At 37.3% G+C, this 19,545-nt stretch overlaps 1 protein-coding gene across 13 annotated transcripts in view; it reads left to right on the forward strand.

Moving 5' to 3' along the window:
* The window catches only part of mbl (muscleblind), a 368,573-nt gene that overhangs the window by 240,136 nt on the left and 108,892 nt on the right, over window positions 1-19,545 (forward strand). For 4 of the 13 annotated variants that reach the window (XM_065346122.1, XM_065346119.1, XM_065346120.1 and 1 more), the window contains one exon: window positions 11,708-11,749. The gene's annotated coding sequence lies outside the window, so the exon portion shown is untranslated. Of the gene's footprint in view, window positions 1-1,360; window positions 1,732-2,324; window positions 2,346-11,707; window positions 11,750-17,496; window positions 17,740-19,545 lie in introns of those variants that run through there. The other 9 variants (XM_065346118.1, XM_065346128.1, XM_065346129.1 and 6 more) reach the window with 6 other exon arrangements.

Below are 19,545 nucleotides of genomic sequence, written 5' to 3' on the forward strand. Positions count from 1 at the left end.
CGGTTGTCCACACGTTGTTGTTGTTGTAGTTTCCCGAATAATGTTGGTACTGTGTTCACGCCTGTTACCTGAGAGGAACGAATCACATTCAATCATATTGGAAACTGAACGAACGGCGAAAGCGTGGATAATATGTCGAAGATTGGGTTCAGGACAAAAGAGATGGAGTTGTAGTGGCGTGACGTGTCTGCCATAAGAACTCCTAAGAGGTCTAAACGTCCAAAAGTAATTACTGTGAAACTTGGCATCATTTTTGAATCGAGAAAAAATCCTATTGGGAAATATCGATTGGCGTATTCGTATTCATATTGCTAAGAGTGATGTTGTGTCGAAATCAAAGTGAAAAAAATTACCAGATTAGCTTCATATAATAATATGGACACCGATTGGATACACAAGCTGAGCGAATGGTTGTATTGCGAATGAAGTGCGAAGTGTTTGAAAGAGCCAAGAACAACGATGGTTCAGCAATGAGATTTGATAAGTATTTACCTGTACTATGCATGTGCATTATTGTTTGATGTAAAATGAAGTAATAAGATGATGATGAAAGTTTACTTATTGGTGGAGAAGAAATAGGAAATCCTCTAGAGAATGTTTCGGTTTCCACTTTCCAGTTCCACAAACGAAACATCTATCTGAAGAACGAAATAGGTACATACATACTTACCATGTCTTGTTATTGTTGTTGTTGTTGAGATCTGCTCTGGAGTCGCTGAGTCAGCGAACCTACTCAATTCTTCTGATAAACTATTTCATCAAATTTAAGCGTGTATTTATTTACCGGTTACGAAACAACTTTCTCAAGCCAATAATATAACTTATAACAAGCAATAGCAAGCCAAAATAAAAGCCTGGCTATAAACTTTTAAAGCTTACGCCTACACAGTTTGCAACTTTGCACAACAAAATGTATTCGTCCCTGTGTTGTGATGTTGTGTAACTTGTAGTGCCAGACTGCTAGGCAATAATGTAGAATTGTAGGGTTGTTAAGATTATCACTTTCCGAAAATAAATATCTTAACGATCTTTCTCCAAAGTATAAAAATTCGATAAAAATAAAATACTTAATTCATTGATTCGAAAAAAAATCTCAAAGTTCAGCTTCGGCTCCGCTTTAAAAAATAGAAAAGAAAAAAAAATTATCATTTGAATTTCGGAAGTCATGGTATTTCAGTGTGAAAGCGCTTCGAACGCTTCGAACGTGGTGTGCGCGCGCCTCTACAGAGGTTCGTTGCGATTGCGAGTAACATGCCGTGTAGGAGTCACCCCTTCTCTACGTTTATACATTGTAAACCTCCCGATACCCCACTTCAGCTTGGTAACCTTCTGGTAACTTGGGCGCGGTATTCGGCTACGTTCGCCGAACGTTAGTCTATCGGACGCCTCATTATGTAGTTGATGGTGTGTGCTATTGTTGTTAGATGTTTGTTTTCAATTTATTTATCCATATTATTAACATTTAAAAATGTTCAAATGTTACCGGATTATCGTTTTTTGTTTTTGAGTTTGTAATTTTTAATGAAAATAATATTCGTGTTTTTTTGCCATTGTGAGCCGCTGTGTTTTTTTGGCTTATAAATCGTGTGTTTGATTATTTTGTTGTTCAACTTAGTTGTAACTAAATCGAAAAAAAACGCAGTTTTCTGTTATCTTCGGTCGCCGGTTTTAGTACAATGTTCAGCACACGATGATGAATTTTCACACGAGGTGTTAATATTTTTGAAAACGGTAAGCTTTCAGCTTGATTTAATACGTGAAATGGTCGTGTATTTTGTATGATTTCGTTGTACGCGAGACGAATGTAAGCACCTAAGGGATTTGTTGTGTAAATAGTGATATTAAGCATATCGGTAGTTGTTTTTCCCGACTAGAAACATACACGAGTCGATTAATTCTGCTCATGATTCACGATTTAATCATATTCCACGTTGTTTCGTTCCGCGTATTAGTCATGATTAAAAGGATTTCTCGTTCTTTTTTCTCGTATCGATTTAGCAAAAGATTGGAGCTTTTAGCTTTGCATTTTTACCTGAGAACGTTGTGTTGATAGCGTGATTTTTGTTGGTTTGTGTTTTAAAGCGACGTTGCCTGATTGCATTCTCACCATCGTAGTAGTACTCGATTTATCGTGTTTTCGAGCTGGTGAAGGGCTCTCTTCATTGTGTGTTTGTCGTGGTGTTTCAAAATTTCCATGTGTTTTGATTCTCAAATTAGTGTTTGTTTAATGAAATGATGCTGGAAGTTATTTCCATCGTTGGCTTGCCTTATAATTGACGTTTGTCCGCAATGGTTGAACTGTACTTTAGCTTCTTATGTTGTAAAGTGTTTAGAACAATGTTCAGGTATGAAATTACATAGTTTTTTATTAGTAAAACGTCGTATTTGCACAGAGTGTGAGCCAAAATCAATGTGCGAAGTTTACAACTTACAAGTGATTACTGATTAGTGTGAAAAATGAAAATCAGGTGTGATCCGCGAAAAAGTACCCTTATCAATATTATTTCTCGTTCACCTTAAGGGTGAATTAACCTTATCGTAAATTGTAAACAAAACGCGTCAACATGTGCAATTTTTATTTTTATTTTAATTTTGTCATGTTTTTTGCATCATACATACTCATACGACGGACTTGCCGCAAAAATTTTGAATTTCACGATACTGATCCTGGTTTACTTTATGAAATACTAATTTCAAATCCAAATTCTGAAGTGTATGTATGGTGTACAGGACAGGTACCACTACTCTGTAACTACCTATTATGTACCTAATAATTTTGAAATTTTGTTGCTATGGATGCGGCACCAAGATCAAGATCATGTTCAAGTTGATTTCAAAAAATCTAAATCTATTCGTATTATTTTTTCAATCCCTAATCCCTTCTTTCTGATTCAGAATGACTTCGCGTTGAAGTAAAACTGATGAGAATAGTGCCTCGATGTTTCCATTCTATGTCCAAATTTTTTTGGAAAGCTCATGCTCAACAGCTTTCGAATAAATTAAATGGAATTGGAGAAATCCTGAAATCATTACTTTACCAGTTTACCTTTCTTTTGGAATATCGTACATGTGTATGTATTCTGTTGAACAGGCGTAATGAATTCCGGTTTATATTTTTAATGATTAATATTTTTTCACAAGGAATTCGGAAATGATGAATTGATGAAATTGATTGGAGAATATGTAAATGATCGATACGTTAAATGAAATAGTTATTCGATACAGTTGCGAAGTTTTACTTCCAATACATTTAATCGCAATGGTGCGGAATTGATAGAAACTTTTTAAATAGGTAATTTGAGCTGAACTGAGCGTAGCACGTTTCTGCGTCTAAAGTCTCGTATGTGTTGCTAAATTATCCCTTATTTATCTGTCTTTCTATAAAATTACGCGACCTGATGGAATGTTGGAAGAAATATCAAATTACGCGACGTGAATAATCGACATTACTTACGAATTCCATTGATTGATTTCTTCTCTGGGGTATCACTTCGAAGAATGAATGAGATAAGCATATACTCACTTTTTTTTGCTAATGCACGCGTCTTTCAGTATGGTGTGTTATTTAATCGACGCTCATTTGCATCCTTGTTTGTTTGAGAAATAGAATTAGGTATACATTTCGGAATGTTTGAGAAAACAGATTAGTATGGACAGTTATCAGTAACCTCGTTGTACATTGAAACGAGTTTTTAATTTAATTTAAATAGCAGAAATGAAAACAAAACAAAAGCTTGTTCCCATGGTTTAATTTTTCGTAGTGTGTGACTTTTTTCGCGCATTGAGGTAGTATTCTTATCTTCGAGTAATTTTCTGTTGAGAATGGATTACAGTCTGATGTTAATTTTTTTCAATAACTGTTTTAATTTTAGATAATTCTAATCGTTTATGGTTTGTCTTTCTAGCTTCACGGGGAGAAGTTAAATAAGGGTTTATATTTTCTTGATAGATAAATTCGATTAAGTCGTTGCGGATACGCGAAATGATAGTTTTCGGTCGTACGATATAGATTATGCAGAAGCCGAAGGTTTTTTTTTCGCTGGATGGAAAATTTATTCGAGACTCGAACGAAATATCATTTTAATTTCCGGACCCGGCGTCATAAATATAGTTGAAATTTAACGAATACGTTCAGAAATTTCAACTTGAACCGGCTCAGTTGATGGAATTTCGAAACGAGATGCTTTATCTGGCTGAATCCGCTGTCATAGCTTATCAATTTCGGAATATTCGATGAAACGATAGGATATGATAGGATGCGCTACGTTAACGGTGTTCGGATGCTGGTGCTTATCGTTGTATTTTGTAACGCTTTGGAACATGTCGAAGAAAATAATTACTTTTTGACATTGGAAATCCATTAATTCCTTTGGAAAAAAGCATCGTTCGGAGAAAACTTTTTGAAGTTTAATTTTCTGTCGTAAATTACGTATTTCCATCGGAAAACTGATAGTAAATTTTGGTGGAACGGCCGTCATAGTCGTTGTCGCCGCGTAAGGGGAGGTTTTTTTTTCTCTCGTTCGTTGGTCGTTTGAGACGACGACGTTCTATAATCCTTGGCGCCGCCAACGGATGGGTTCGCCGTTTCTATGCGAGTGGGCCAAAACTTCATTACCTGCTCCTGCTCCTCGCTGCCTCGCTCGTCCAAATAATCAATGCAGAAGGGTAATTATTTTCCAAAATGATTTGCATAGGTTCTGTTCCGTTCGTTGTATAGCGGTGGAACTTATTTTTTCTAATTTTGACGTGCTTTTCGTTTTGCTTATTTTTGACTTAAGGATGAAAATTAATTAAAATTAATATTTATAGACCTTGACACGGTTTAATTATAAGGGACTCGTTATGTTTGGATTTCGCTTCTGTTCTCCGTGTGCCTTTCTTCTCGACCGAACGAAAAAAATTTTAATTTAATTGAGTGAGGGGTATGTTCCTGTGTTGTTTTTCTCGCCTTTTTCATCAACGAAGTAAACAATGGTCAATTTTGAATTTTCACAATGGTTCGAGTTTTCCCGAAGATGGAAATCTTTTCCGTTCCTTATGGTGCATTGGCGAGGATGGCAATGGTGGAAAAAATCGATGGAATTGACGATGGGTGATAGAGGACATTCCAGGGATGAATTCGATCCGTGTAAATTGAAATTGCCAGCGATTGGAAATACCGCGTGGATTGTATTATCGCGTTTAATTTGTACGCGTAAGCCATTTTCGCGGTTGATTTATTAATAACAACAATGACGACTTGAATGGGGGGGGGGGCAGCGGGGAGGTAATGTTTCATTAGTGCTGTGTGTCCTTGACAGTCGCGAAGAGTTGTTGCAGCGTAGTCGTTTCATACAAGAGCGTAGTATTTTAAAATTTACATATCTCTTCTGTCTGCTGCCGAAAATGAAACATAGTCGCTGGTGGTCGTTGTAAAATTTATTTCGGTGTTGATCGAAATCGTTGAAACGAACCATTTTCATTATTGTCGGTTTCTTTTTACTCTTATTCAGCTATCCAAGTGTCAGCGAGTGCAGGTATTTAAACACTTTACAGTACACGTACCTGTAGCAGATAGATTCTGTAAAATACGACGGTAGATGAAGAAAAAAGAGCTATTTTTCACGCGTATTCGCTCGATTAAATCGGTTTATCGGGGTCGAACGACGATTGCGGTATGGTGTATACAGCAGCGTTGACTCGATCGATTTGACAACGCAGCAATGATAACGAATGACTCAGCGACAATGTGCCCAAGACAGGAAAATGTTGCGGCGTACAGCTAGTCTCGGTCTACTCGTGTAATACCTTTTCTTTCTGGACTAGGTAGATAAAATATACACATGCACAGCCGCAGCCCACTGTCCACATACATGTCTTCGAGCTGCATCGAACCGTGCTTGCGACATTTTACGCTATCCTATGTACATTTCGAAGAAGGAAAATTCCGGCATCCGGCGCATTTCTCCTCGAGGACGCGCGACACGACGGTGCCTTTAGTGCAGGGTGCATCGCCGGTCGATGCGGCACAAAAACATACAGACTATGAAACTGCATTATTCCATCACCCGTTCTCCCCTCGTCTTCGACATCGTATGTATCACAAACACAGATGGGCGAAAAAACCAACGCACGTATGGAAGAAGAGGGGGCAGACAAGGCGAATAAAAAGGGAGAGACTGGAACGTCGCGGCATTTAAAATTTTGCCGACGGTGAAATCCGTGAAATGGAAAATCGAGTTCGTTGCCCTTGTGTTCGGTATTTGAATTGCATGTACCATCCATCCCTTTTTCGTCCAGTGCACTCGGTCGAATTCGTGAGCTTTCTGGTCGGACATAGATGGGGTGGTGGCGGGAGTTTTGTGTGTAGTGCGGAGGACGCGGGCGTTGTGTTGAGGGCGCGGCAAATGGTTGTTTTCGAAAAGATAATACGGGCATACGGGAAATCGAGTTGAAGTTGGAAATTGAAACGCTACACAATCGTACTCGACGTTTTTGTGGTGAACTGTCCGCTTCGATTTAACGATAATGTGCCTATCTTTTTCAATGGTTTTGTCTTGTTGGGTGAGGTATTCATGTGTGGAGTTGAAAAACTGTGCGAATTGAACTGAAAGTCTGAGGAGACTGCGGTACGGCGAAAAGAATGAAAAGAGAATGTTCAGGAGCTAAATCCAATAAAATAATGTTGACTCTTCTTTAAAAAATAAATTCAAAACCTCGATGAAGCGAGGAGAAATTAAAGCTGGTGTAGCTCTTCCTTTCATGAGAATTTTTTCCTGTAGTTTGAATGATTTGAAGGGGCGAAAGAGAGTCCAAAAATGTTTGAATTGAATGCGAGTCATTTTTGGGTGCTGAGCTAAAATTTTCGATAGTTCAGCAGAAAGGGGTGATTTTTAGAAAACTGACGTTAAACTCATTCGCCACGTGGAAGTAAAGGATGTTGAAAATGAAAAATTTGCTTATTGAATTCAGAAATAGACACTCAACATATTGATTTCACCATTTTGTAGCCCATTCTTCTGTGATATAGAGTTTTCCTCGAACCCCCTGCTCCTTCAACGACTTGTAAAAAAGACATCTTGGGTTTAGAATAGCAAATTTCTTGGCTGGAATTTTGAAATAAATTAGTGGATGCGGGTCCTTGTGGTCCAAAACACCCGTGACCAAATTTTCAACCAAATTTTTCCAAACTCGCAGGTATACTGGACGCTACCAAAGATCATTCTTGAAATTTTTTCAAACTTATTTTCTTGTTCGACATTCTTGAAATTTTTTCAAACTTATTTTCTTGTTCGAAAAAGCATTTAAAATTTTTCAATGGCACTTAAAATGTATTGTGTATTTTTTTCAAAAATTTCGCCAACGTTCAAAACCTTCAAAAATGCAAAACATTAGATTTTGTCATCTACTGTTACCTCTAAAATTATTTAATTTTAGTCGAAATTTTATTTCTCGCAATATATTTTGAAAACGCCCAACCACGCTATTATCAACCTAAATTTGTACCAAATTCGTCTGTCAAAATACAGCATACTTATTTTATTTCTGATATTGCAATTTCAGCGAATCCTATTGATTTTCACCAGATGCATGAGCATTTCCAAATTAGAGAAATGGGTCCTCTGTAAAAGGAGAAAATAATCCCAAAATGTTTCTGAAATTGATGCAACATTTATGATGTAGGTATTTTGAGTTGATATTAGCTTAGACATGAATTTTAGCCTCGTGGGTCGTATGGACGAGTGGGGAAAGAGAGTTCGGGTTCGTTAGTTTTCAAAATGACAGGTTTTTCCCAATTCAGTTTCACTTGGCGGTGGTTCCCAAAATGACATGATTTAATTTTTTGTTTTTTGCAAATAATTTGAGTTTTTACAGTTGAAGAAAGTGATGTAAAATGAAAAAAAGTACAAGGAACTTTAAATCGGAAAATTTGGAAAATAAAATTGAAATTAGAACTACATAAAACTAAAATAATAGGTACTAGTTTTCCATCACTGCGTGTAGTTGTTCGCGAGTTGAAATCAGTCTAGTGAGTCTGGTCTGGTGTACACTGCATAATAACTTGGTGAAGAAGCCCTGGTTCATCGTTTCTTTATTGCTAGACTGCTGAGAAACCTGTAATGTATTGTGTCACGTCAGGTAAATGGTCTGGTAAGGAGAAGAGAGGAGAGCTACAGTGCTACACATATGTATAGAACTAAACACGGGTATTATAGCCAGATTATGATTGACAAGTGGTATTCGCGGCAATTTCAGAGAGTCGATGTCTGCCTGTGACCGCAGCAACGTTGCAAAATTTCGAAGGTGAATCCACTTCAAAGACATCAGTGTTGCCAATGCCATATTGAAAAATCCCGCCAGATTGATCCTAAAAAACCGCTAAAAACCGCTAAATTCCATATAGCAAAATCGCTAGACTTCCCGCTAGATTTTCATCATTTTTTTAAAACCTCAAGTCATGTAAAAAATACAAAACTGATGAAGATTCAATTTGTTAAAATTTTTAAACTGTACAAAAATAACTAAAAACTAAAAAACAGTGAAATCATTCAAAAATTACCAAAGAATTGATGAAGTTGAGTGGATGGGTTTTACAAAAGTTCAATTTCATTGATTTTTTTTTTCAAAAATTCAATATTTTTTAGCTGAAATGCTGAATTTGTGAGTTAAAATGGTAAAAGTGGCCATGAAGTCAAAAACGCTAGACTTCCCGCTAGCCGCTAGATTGACATTTTTTGGCGGTTTTCTATGTTCAAAATCGCTAGGAATAGCTTGAAAACCGCTAAATTGGCAACACTGAAAGACATTTTAAGAAATGTTATTTCAACGAACATCTCACGAGGTCTTGAAACGCATCATAGACTTGCAGTTGCAGCGAATCCAGAGCTAGACATCATCGATCTTCTACATATGTGCTAGCTACACAACGTGTTTTATGTATTAGATTTCGGGTTTTATTCAATGCTTGGTGTGTTGGTGTAGCTTATAATATGTATATTTACGAGACTCTAGTTATAGCCACGTATGGTACGCCAGTCTTCGAGGCCGGTATATACTGTAAACGAAAGACCCAGCTATTGCCAGAAGAAGAGATGAAGGAGGACAAAAAAGTAAAATGAAACTGGTTTTTGGCCGTTTAATAGAGACGCGCGTCGTCGTCGCCACGAGAGCCCGCGCCGGTGGCGGTGGTTGGTCATGAAGCATTGGAGACTTGTTACAACTGGACGAGAAACAACCGTGGAGGAGATGAATCTGCCGATGCCGGTGACTTTTAACCTTTACTATTACCACCGAGTGCTGCAATCGATGAAGAAAAATTATTGCAGAGAACTCGGCTGGATGTTCCATGTAATTTTTTTTTTGCTGGATATGATATGTTTGACGTCTGCTGTAGTACCCAATGAGTTAATGATGCCGGTGATTGCGAATGTTACCTAGATCGAGGTTGAAGATCGTCATTATTTTATGGTAACGTTACCAGAATTTACTGGAGTTGATGCCTTTGACGTGATAATTGTTCGTTTCTTTTTTTGGTGCTCTTATGGGACCCAGAGTTGATGAAAATATCTATCCAGGGGTGAGCCAATGGGCTTTGGCCATTTGGAGATTTATTTAACGTGTTGTGAATGTACCAGAGTTTTTTGGTTTTGGATTTTTTCGGCCCCAAAGCCCTCGAAATTGCGTCAGCCCACCTACTCACTAGAAATGCCACCCAGATACGAACCCGTTGGGAAGGAATTTTAACTGAAGAATCGAAAACAAGGATAACTAAAGGAAACGAAAGCCTAACGGATGACTGGTCTCCGACTCCCGACACCCTATGTACGAGGGAAAAGTTGGCCGACTGTGATGCCTGCGATGAGAATTTTTCGAAACTAATCCGAGCCGTAGTACGAAGAATCGAAACTGCCGCACGAAAAGTTTTCTAATACGAGAAAAGTTAATGGAAAAATGTTTTTGGACGAAAACGAATTTCTACATCGACGTGTAGTCGTTCTTGACAATTTTATTATGAAATATACGAGTATTGCCAACTCGTTCGTAGTTCGCATATATTTTCGCTAAAGAACTCACTCGTACAGTACTAGTCTTGGAAGAGCGAAGAACTCACTGAGCAGGAGCATAACGTCTTCAGTGAACGATAGGATTGGGCTATGTAATTCTTCACTTCACGTATACCTGTATTTTTTTTCTTCTTCGTACTGTTTAGTCCTGGTTTTTTCCTCTTTGTCTGTTGTATATCGACAAGGGTGAACAGGAAGTTGAACTAAAAGAGACAGATGAATAAGAGAAAATAAAAGCCATCGTACAAAGAAGCGAAGAAAAGAAAGAAAGAGCGAGTGAGAGGACGTAAGGAGGAAAAAACAAACTCGGTTCAATGCACAATTTGCATACTTTTTTTGAATGATGATGACTTGTGTATGTGTTGTACTGTATGTTCTCGATTATTGGATCGACTCGAATGCGATGTTGGAATCGGTAGCGACAGCAGCTCCATTCTTTCTCGTTTTCGTTTTTCAACGAGAGAATTTTTATTTTTTATGTTTCGCTAACGAAATCGCGAACGGTGCAGAAATTTTACCGAGCGAGGCGTGCTGAGTTTTTTTTTCTTCTTCATCGTTTGCAGAATTACGAGTATGCGATCGCGAAGTGGTACGGAGTGAGTACTGCGAGATTGTCGATGCATTTGATTAGTGTTTTTCTATACCGGTTGAATTCGAGCTGAAGAATTGATGTACGTAGTTGATAACGATTTACGAGGAAGCTTTATCAGCAGATTGGCTGAAATCGAGGATCGTCAATTTTTTTCTTGACTTCCCCACTTGATCATTATTTAAATTAATTAAGGGTATACTCTACGGGGAGCGTTCTAATTCGACAACCGGTCGAAATATGAAGCCGATTTGTTCGTTATTTTCATCGTTCGTTCATAAGACTGCTTGTAATCGAGTGAACGAATTTAATCGTGCTTATGTCCCGCGGCCCGCTCCCATCTAAACTTCAGACGGGAATTTCTCCGTGAATTTTCAAAATTCTTTCATTTTTTTTTCACCAAATCATTGAAAGCGAGGGTATGTAGCCACATTTTCTAATTTAGCTTTTCCAAAGGAGATCTGAGCATCAATAGTACCTCCATTCTATTCCCAATGACGGCTACAAAATGACATAAAACAAAAATATCTCGACATACCCTCGCTTTTGAATGTTTTCTGAGTAAAATAAACCAAACCCCACGAAAATCCGTCCAATAGTTTTGGCACAATCCCCACCCAAAGTTGACCATCAAAAAATCAGCAAGTTTGCCTACCTTCTTTTTAAAAAAATCTGCCGATGAAGAAATTATTTCAGTGTTTTTTTTTTTTTTGAAGAGAATCAGAGTAAGATATTCTAAACCGGGAAAACTTTTTTTTTTAAATTTTTGTTTCATTTTAAAAAGGGCGACTTATTTATTTTCCAAAGAAACGTGTAAAAAATAAATGAGTGATGCTGAAAGCCTGTATAAATTTTAAAAGTGCTCGATGTGTAGTTTAAAATTCTATATGTACAGTAAAAAAAAAGGTGACCTCTATTTTTCATAAATTACGAATTGATTTCGAGGAAATGAGCGGAAATACCTGTAGGTTACAAGTTTCCTCTGGTTATTCTTTTTATGTATTTTTATTTCGTGCTCTACGTTTACGAAGAGATGTGAAATTAATGAATATTTTTCGTTTTCTTTTTGTTGCAGCGTGTAGAAATTATACGTGAGCGGTTCTCGTTGCCCATATACGTAAGTATTATAAATAACTCTGATTATAATTTTTATTTTTCAAAATTTGGTTCTATCGATCGATGTGTATGAATAAATTTTACATATACTTGTATTACCGGATAATATCTGATTAAATGTAGCTACGATACTAGTATTACATATTTTTAAATGTAGGTACTCGTACTCGTACATCGTAATACTCATATCGAATGATGTAATTTTGTTTGCTCTGTGTGAGAGTGACTGTTACTGTTAGTGATGAAGCTACGTCCTATGCTGTGTAACAATAGGGACAGATGAAAAAATAGGAAGAATAAATTTCGGACTCGTTTCGCGACCGATTTTTTTTTAATGGCGGCCATGGACCAACGAATGAAATGCTCGCAGTCGTGTAATTTGAATTTATGTAGATATATTTTCGTAAATAGCGTGTGGGTTGTTCGCGCGTCGCGTCGTTTAAATAATATATTGTATTTTTCGTGTATCGTTCACTTCCAGACCCAGGCGTAGAGAGAAGATACAGCTTGTCGTAGGTATACCTAATAAGTATAAGTGTTTGGGCGAATGTAATTCAGATGTATTTATGGATAGATTTTCGAGGACGGGAAGGCAGTGCAGGGGACGAATGAGTTGGTGACGTTGGACGAGTATTGAAGATAGCGGAGAGTAAAAAAAATAATCATTTGATCGGATAAGATTTTTTTGCGAGTAAAAAAGACCACTCGATTGTCTGTTTTTGTTCATTTGTTTTCTTACGGAGTTGAATTTTCATCAAATTGTTTTCTTAATCGGCACGTAGGTATTGATCCTTGGAAGTTGGTAGGAAAATCTCGTCGACGTCGTTGTCGTCGTCGTCGTTCGAATGGTTTAATTATCGTGAAAGTATTTTCAACCTTTAAAATTACAATATGGTCGATTTAATTAAAATAGCGGCTATGACGATGACGACGACGTCGACGACGCTGAGGCTGAAGCGAAATAAAACCGATAACGAGTACGGGCGACCGTAACTGAGTTTAACTTAATCAAACGGTATATTTAGTGCGGCGAATTTTCCTCATTTTGCAGCAGTTTTCGCTTTCTGTTTATCGATATTGTAGGAAGGTTGAAAAGGAGAGTTATTTCCGTACTATCAGTGTAGTTTTTTGATCGATTGAAATCAAATTATTATACGGTTATCAATTGGTTACTCTTGCGTGTGATTATCATTCGATGGTTCGAAAGGATGCGATGAAAAAATTATCTTTTTGTAGGAAAAAATGTTGTAAGTTGTGCACGACTTTAAGGTGAACTGAAGTGAGTTACGAGGGAATCGTTCGTGAATGAAATTATGTTTCATTCATCATAGGCGAAAGCGTTGCTTAGGTTGCACTATTGGTTTGTAGTTCACGAACGAGTGACCGAATCGTTCTCGAACGATTCATTAGAGAAAACAAATTGTTTGGATGTTATTTGAAATTATTTCGAAAGTATTTCTCGAACGATTTTGAAGAAATTTCACTGATTCGATTGGTGAACGACTGAGTCGTTCATGAGCGATTAATATTTTACCTACTTAATTCTCTCACAAGTGTTTCAAATTTCAAACGATTTTTATTTTTGTTTGAGAACGATTCGATGATTTTGTTTTTGAATGATTCTTGAAAAATACGGTTCGGTCGTTCGAGAACGAGTGTTCCAGTTGCTAATGATTCATTTGCGTGTTTCGAACGGGTAGTTTTGCTGATTCTTCGACATTCTATCCTACAGTAAATTGTTTATGTTTGGGATTTCCAAACCGTTTAGTTTTTGCCCGAATCTTCTTTATGAGCTTGGTTCGATATTTGCTGAGCCTCGGAGGTGTGGTAGTAAATGATGATCATCAAACAATTGGTTATGTGTACGCCCTGATTGTAGTCGTGCTCTCTTGTAAGTGGTTTTGTTCGGTGCTGTCAGACTCTGTTATGATCATTACTCGTTGATGCTGGTATGGCATGTGTAATTGCGGATGCTTCTGCGCCCGAGTACTGCTTGTACTACTGTACCAGTGTACCACATTCGTATGATGATTTAATTTCGTATCAAGGCTGTTTTAATCGATCCGATTTAGTGAGAAAAGTACTCGTTGTTTCCGTATCGCGTCGCTTTGCCATCTATGCGGTGTCGAGCATTTGAAATAAGTACATATTTATGCTGATTTTTGAAAATTACCAAACCGAGTACGTTACACAAAATTGAAAATTTATTTTTGATGTTTGAAAAAATGAAAAATGTGAGAATGATTGAAACGATGCATATTATTAATTTTCCTCTCACAAATTGCAAATGAGTGTTTCACACTATTACAATAAAATTGTTGAAAAAAACACGCGCATCGAGTTGATAGGCGAAGCTGAGCGAGATTTTTCCATTCATCGTATAACTAATCATATTAATATTGTTCGTGTTTTTTAAAAATGTGTGTATTTTTTTTTTTCGCCGAGTGACGGTTGATGATGAGCTGCGAGTACCTAACGCGATACGCGACTAATGAATTTTTCATTTATCGAATTGAAATAATGGAGAAAAACCGCGAGCGTTGGATGTTTGTTTCCTAGAATAAAAAAACGAGCGTTTTAATACCGTTAATCGAGTTTGTGAGTATCCATTGGTGTTATGAGAATTGGAGACAGTCGTGTGATTTCCGGAAGACGTTATCTTGGCTGGAATGTGATAAAGAAGTAGTGCTACTCGTAAAACGGAGCATGATATTTTAGTCAGTAGTAAAGGTAGGAATTGTATAATGTTGGAGTTTTTGAATGAGCAGAAGACAATAAATTTGGGCAGTTGGATTGAATTTCGAGAATAATTTGATCTTGGTCTATTTCTGTATAGTCATGATGCATGAAGATTTTTTCTGTTGTAAAAATGGTCTATTTACTGGTTGGAAATTTTAATTCAAAAAATCTGGAATCTCAAACCGAGAGTTATTGGTTCTAAAAAAGATCCGATGAGGTGTACCTAGCTCAAAGTAGACGTGGAAAAACTTATGTTGGTTGTTGAGCTCTCCATAAAAAAATTGTCAACCGAGGGAAGGGGGAGGGGAGTTGCACTTTCAAAGGTGGAATGTTAGAATTAGATGAAAGGAGCGCGCAAAAAATACATCACCAGCCAAAATGTCAGGCGATGAAGTGCATTTTTCGAATTTTCGGTGAATTTTTGAAAATCGAATTTATCTTGACCCTTTCAATTTTAATATGGATCTATAATCTGGAAATTTGATCATAATAATTCGGAACGTTTGTCAGTTCGTAAGCCTTCTAATACTGTCGCGATTTTACGAATTTTGTCTTTGTTTTTTCTGTGCAGTCTGGCGACATCGCAGCTCAACGTAATCAATTATTCTCTATCCTTTTTAGTTTTGATGCCATTTGTTGTGACATGTAGTAAATTTACGCGGATAGATCGTGCAAAGAGATAGGATAGGATAGGATAGGAGAATGTGTAGGTAAAACGTACGTCGACTGATATTCTATTAGGCGTTTAGTTTACGACGAGGTCAGCTTTTCGGTCTGTTGTTTAATACGGTTGACATTTGCAGGGAAAAAACCTCGCTTTAGTCGGAGCTTAATCCTTTTAACACGACGTCGGATTTATTTTTCGCACACGGTGCGCAGAGTTTCGCCTATCTAAAGCCGCGTCCATTTAAATACAGAGATAGGTAGACGGAGAAGGCACTTTTTTCCTTTACGTCATTGACGATGCGCGTGTTTTTTTCACGCGTCGCGTCTCCCCGAGGTCCGTACGTCTGCACAACGTTCGTTTTTACAGAGGGTTCAGATTGACGTACGGATTTTTTTCCCAAAAGGTGAAGAATGACGGGCAAGGATTTAGGCACTGGGAGCAAGGATATGTCGTGAATTCAAGTAAGGTTTTTCCTTTGGTGTTTTTTTTTTCTCGTTTATACGGTAAGGTACGCGTACGGATACGGCGGTGTGACGTGATAAAACTACAACTACGATGCTGGCGACACGAACGAGAAACGCGACGAGGCGCCGTGAAATTTAATTTTGATTCTCCTCTCGACAGCGTGTGCACCTTGCCTCTCGTCTGGCGATGTTGTTACATAGTATGGCATTTACCTTTCTGTAAGAAGGCTGGCGGGTTGATGGGGTCCTCGACGAAGGTGTATGTAGTGAAATTTCGAGTGTTGAGCAAATAATGGTTGTCGGTGGCACGCAGTTAGTGTGGACGCCGCTCTGCGCCACCCGTCGATCCCCGGATCGTCATCATCAGCGTCGTTGTCGAGCTTGTACTCGTCGTATTAGGTGCGAAATTGTATGTGTGTTGTGTTCGCGACGCGATGGCTAAATTATCATCGGCGTACGTGTGTGCATGTGACGACTGACGAGTACCAGAGTACATACTACACATATACGGTATGTTCCGATTGATTCGAGTGTGACACGAACCTGAATTATTTACTCAAGTTGATAGGTACTGTGTATTAGCGCTATGTGTACTTTGAAAGTGGAGGTATTACGTAAGGTGTCTTTTGTAGCTGAGAAATTTGAATAGTGAAAAGATGGTAACGAGAAAAATGGAGCCGGGTGATTTGTCGAAGTACAAATACGACTACCTTTCTTCCGAATAATCGAATCTTCGTAGTTTAATTTGTTCGAGACGTTCGCGAACGATTTACTCATGTTCACGAGTAAGCTGTCGCGAAGAAAAGGCTGGATAGATTTGATGATTTAAGATGAGGAGTGATGGTGATTTGATTTTTGCTGTTTGAGTGTGCGATTTGGTCAAAAACCAGATGGTTTTTTTCAATGTTTCCGGTGTGCTGGTTTGTTTGATGATTTTATGGAATCCTCGAGCCGGTTTTTTGATTTGAGAGTTTTGGTAAAATGGTGTGTAGTTTGTCGAGCGGGTCACCAGCTTACACTAAACGTGGTCACACATTCTCGAGTTCATTTGGTCAGCTTTAAAGATGTTTTGTTTGAAAATTTGATCGGAAACAGTCCATTATTATTTTCCATCATCATTTTGTCGTCATATTTTGGGCATGGGAAGGGAAGAGAAGGGGATAAATTATGAAAAATGAGAAAAATACTTTGAAAATTTGGAGAATTGAAAAAATTCTTCTAAATTTACGATTTATTAATTTTCATGTTTTGAATTTTTTGAGGGGGGGGGGGGGTAGGAGCCATTCTGAAAAAAATATCCAAAAATGAAATGCCTTGAGAAACGTGATGATATTTTGATGTATCCAATGAAAATTGTTTGACTCAACTCAAACTGAAAAAACTGGCCATGATGAATTTTTCCTGAAAATTAACATCCATGCATAATATGTACTATGTATGTATGTACATTGTACATCGTTGGTGAAACTATGTACATATTTTTGTGGCAAATTTTTTTCTGACGAATGAAAGTTGATTAGCCTTGTTTTTGACTCGCGCTTATCAAAAAATTTTTATCATTTTAATTGAAACGTACCTTAAATATTTTGTTTCGATTATGATGTAATAGGGAGGAAAAGAGATACTAGGTAACTATGTACTTCGAAATCGAGCTTTAGTAGAGTTAAAGAAAGAGAGAAAAGCGTTCTGTGTTGTGTGGTGTGCTTTCAATTCGAAGCAACGACCGATGCTCGATGGTTTTTGTGTAGTTTCAGAAATTAGCCGAAAGAGAGCGAAATGAAGGGTTATGCGATATGCGTGCGAACTTGTAATAAAAATGTGTACGAATTTTTTGAGCTTATCTGTACAACTTGCTCGTAGAAGTGTATGTAGTGTATGTCTGCGGCAGAAACGTGCAGTGCACATTTATCGAGTAAGTTGTAAGTTGTTGTTTGTTGAACGTACTCGTAGTACTAATACTACGTTTTCAAGTGCCTTGCATCGACGACGTGTTTTTTTTTTATCAGTAACCTAACGACGATTGTATAATGTGTATTTCTGGTTATGCGATTTTTTTATGCGTGAATTTTTTTCTTAACGAATTGGAAGCGATACGAAAGCGAAACGTGAATTGAATTATCGGTAAGTTCGATAAAACGAGGTAAAAAAAACCGATTAATTTGATCAGCTTGAGGCACATCGTGGCGTAGCGGTGTGCCGGTGTCGATTTATTTATTAGGTATTCGAGTTCGCCAGGTCGTGATTTTTTTTTCGATTTTTTGTCTTGTAATTAAAAACCGTTTGTGGCTAATTATGGGTTGTTTTTTTACTTTTATGGTTCGATTTGTGTCTCGATCTTGATTTTGAAATGAAGGTATAATGACAGCTCGCGAAATGGACGATTTTTTTGGCTGTTTCGATCTGTGATCAAATGGCGAGTAATTATGTACATACTCGTAAATGCAGTTTATAATGCTTTTGAAAATCATACGAATCGGTCGCCGAAGGTACATGAAAGAGATGGTTGTTGATAACTGGGTTGGCACGTGCGAGCTTGTACATGTTGGATGGCTTAGCTCAATTTTGCTCTGCTCTGCTCGGTTATTGCACCGTACCTACTAGTGGTTATCGTCCAATTTGCTAATCTAGTTTACCCCTGCCATCTATTTTCGATGTCCATTCGATGTTGCTATTTTAGAATGCTGTACGCTTGATTAAAAACCATTCAGATTGATTTTAAATTTGATTAAAAATTTTTCTGTGAAAAAGGTTCATGATAAAAATTACTCGATCCTTTGTGAATTAGAAAAATGTGAAAATGATTGGACAATTTCTTAGAATTTTTAACAAAACTTTTATCTTCTCTATTGTTTGGGGTATAAAAAAATACATTTTGAAATGGCAACGTTGTATCCCTGTGGATTTCCCTGCTTTTTCTACTCGCTTCGTGTCAAAATTCGTCATTAAGTATGGAGCTTCGTGGATTCCGTATTTCGATCGATCGAGATTCGCGTCGTGATCCGTGATCACAAGCTGCAAGGTTGTCTTCGCTTCTTGTAGTTCAACTCCACCCCCCCTCCCTCTTGAAATTTTCCAGATGCTCATTTAAAATGTGCCGGATGATTTAGCCTACATAGTACAATACGTTACCAATGTGTGCTTTACGTTTGATTGCTTCGAGTAGTGTTTATTTGAATTCTGAGGCAAGATATTTCTGCTGAGGTTATCGTTCGAGAATAAAATCTGATCTAGAAAAAAAGTAGAAAAAGAGTAAATTCGTATTATTCGCCGTGCTATTTATTTTTTTATGCCCGAAATATATTTATTTTTCATTTTATTCCATTCCATTTACTTTACAAAATGACATCAAAATAATTACGGGACGGTGATATCAGAGTCAGCTCGAAATTATATGCATTTATGTGATGTAGCGGAAACTACCATTAAAATGATAAGTATCGCGAAACTGAAAAATTAGTGCACGTTAAGACGTATGTATATGTACACGTTTGTGTCTAATAAAAACAGTGTTGCCTGTTTTACAAGCTCTGTTTTTTAGAATGACCGCATGAATAATAGTAAAGTCTTGAATAAAAACTTTCAATCATCTGTCTGTAAATTTTGTTACAATTTTTCAAAACATATAAAATTTCGAACCCATTTGAATCTCAATGATATGATTTAAAATGTTTTAAAAATATCATTGTCTCATCTGATTTTTTAAATTTACAAAGAAATTTTTTCTATACGTGAAATGCTCACCAAAAAAATTTTATTCGAGGTTAGCTTGTAAACATTCAAAATAAATTCTCGGTATAGGAGCTGTGCAGATCAAGTTATTGATTTTGAAACATAAAGCTGAAATACGAACTTATTTGGCAAGAAAAATATTTTCCTGGAATTAATATCGAGGTGGACTAAGTTCAAGATTTGATCGTATTTTTTAAC

The sequence above is a fragment of the Planococcus citri genome, chromosome 1 (assembly GCF_950023065.1).
Source record: "Planococcus citri chromosome 1, ihPlaCitr1.1, whole genome shotgun sequence".
NCBI lineage: Eukaryota > Metazoa > Arthropoda > Insecta > Hemiptera > Pseudococcidae > Planococcus > Planococcus citri.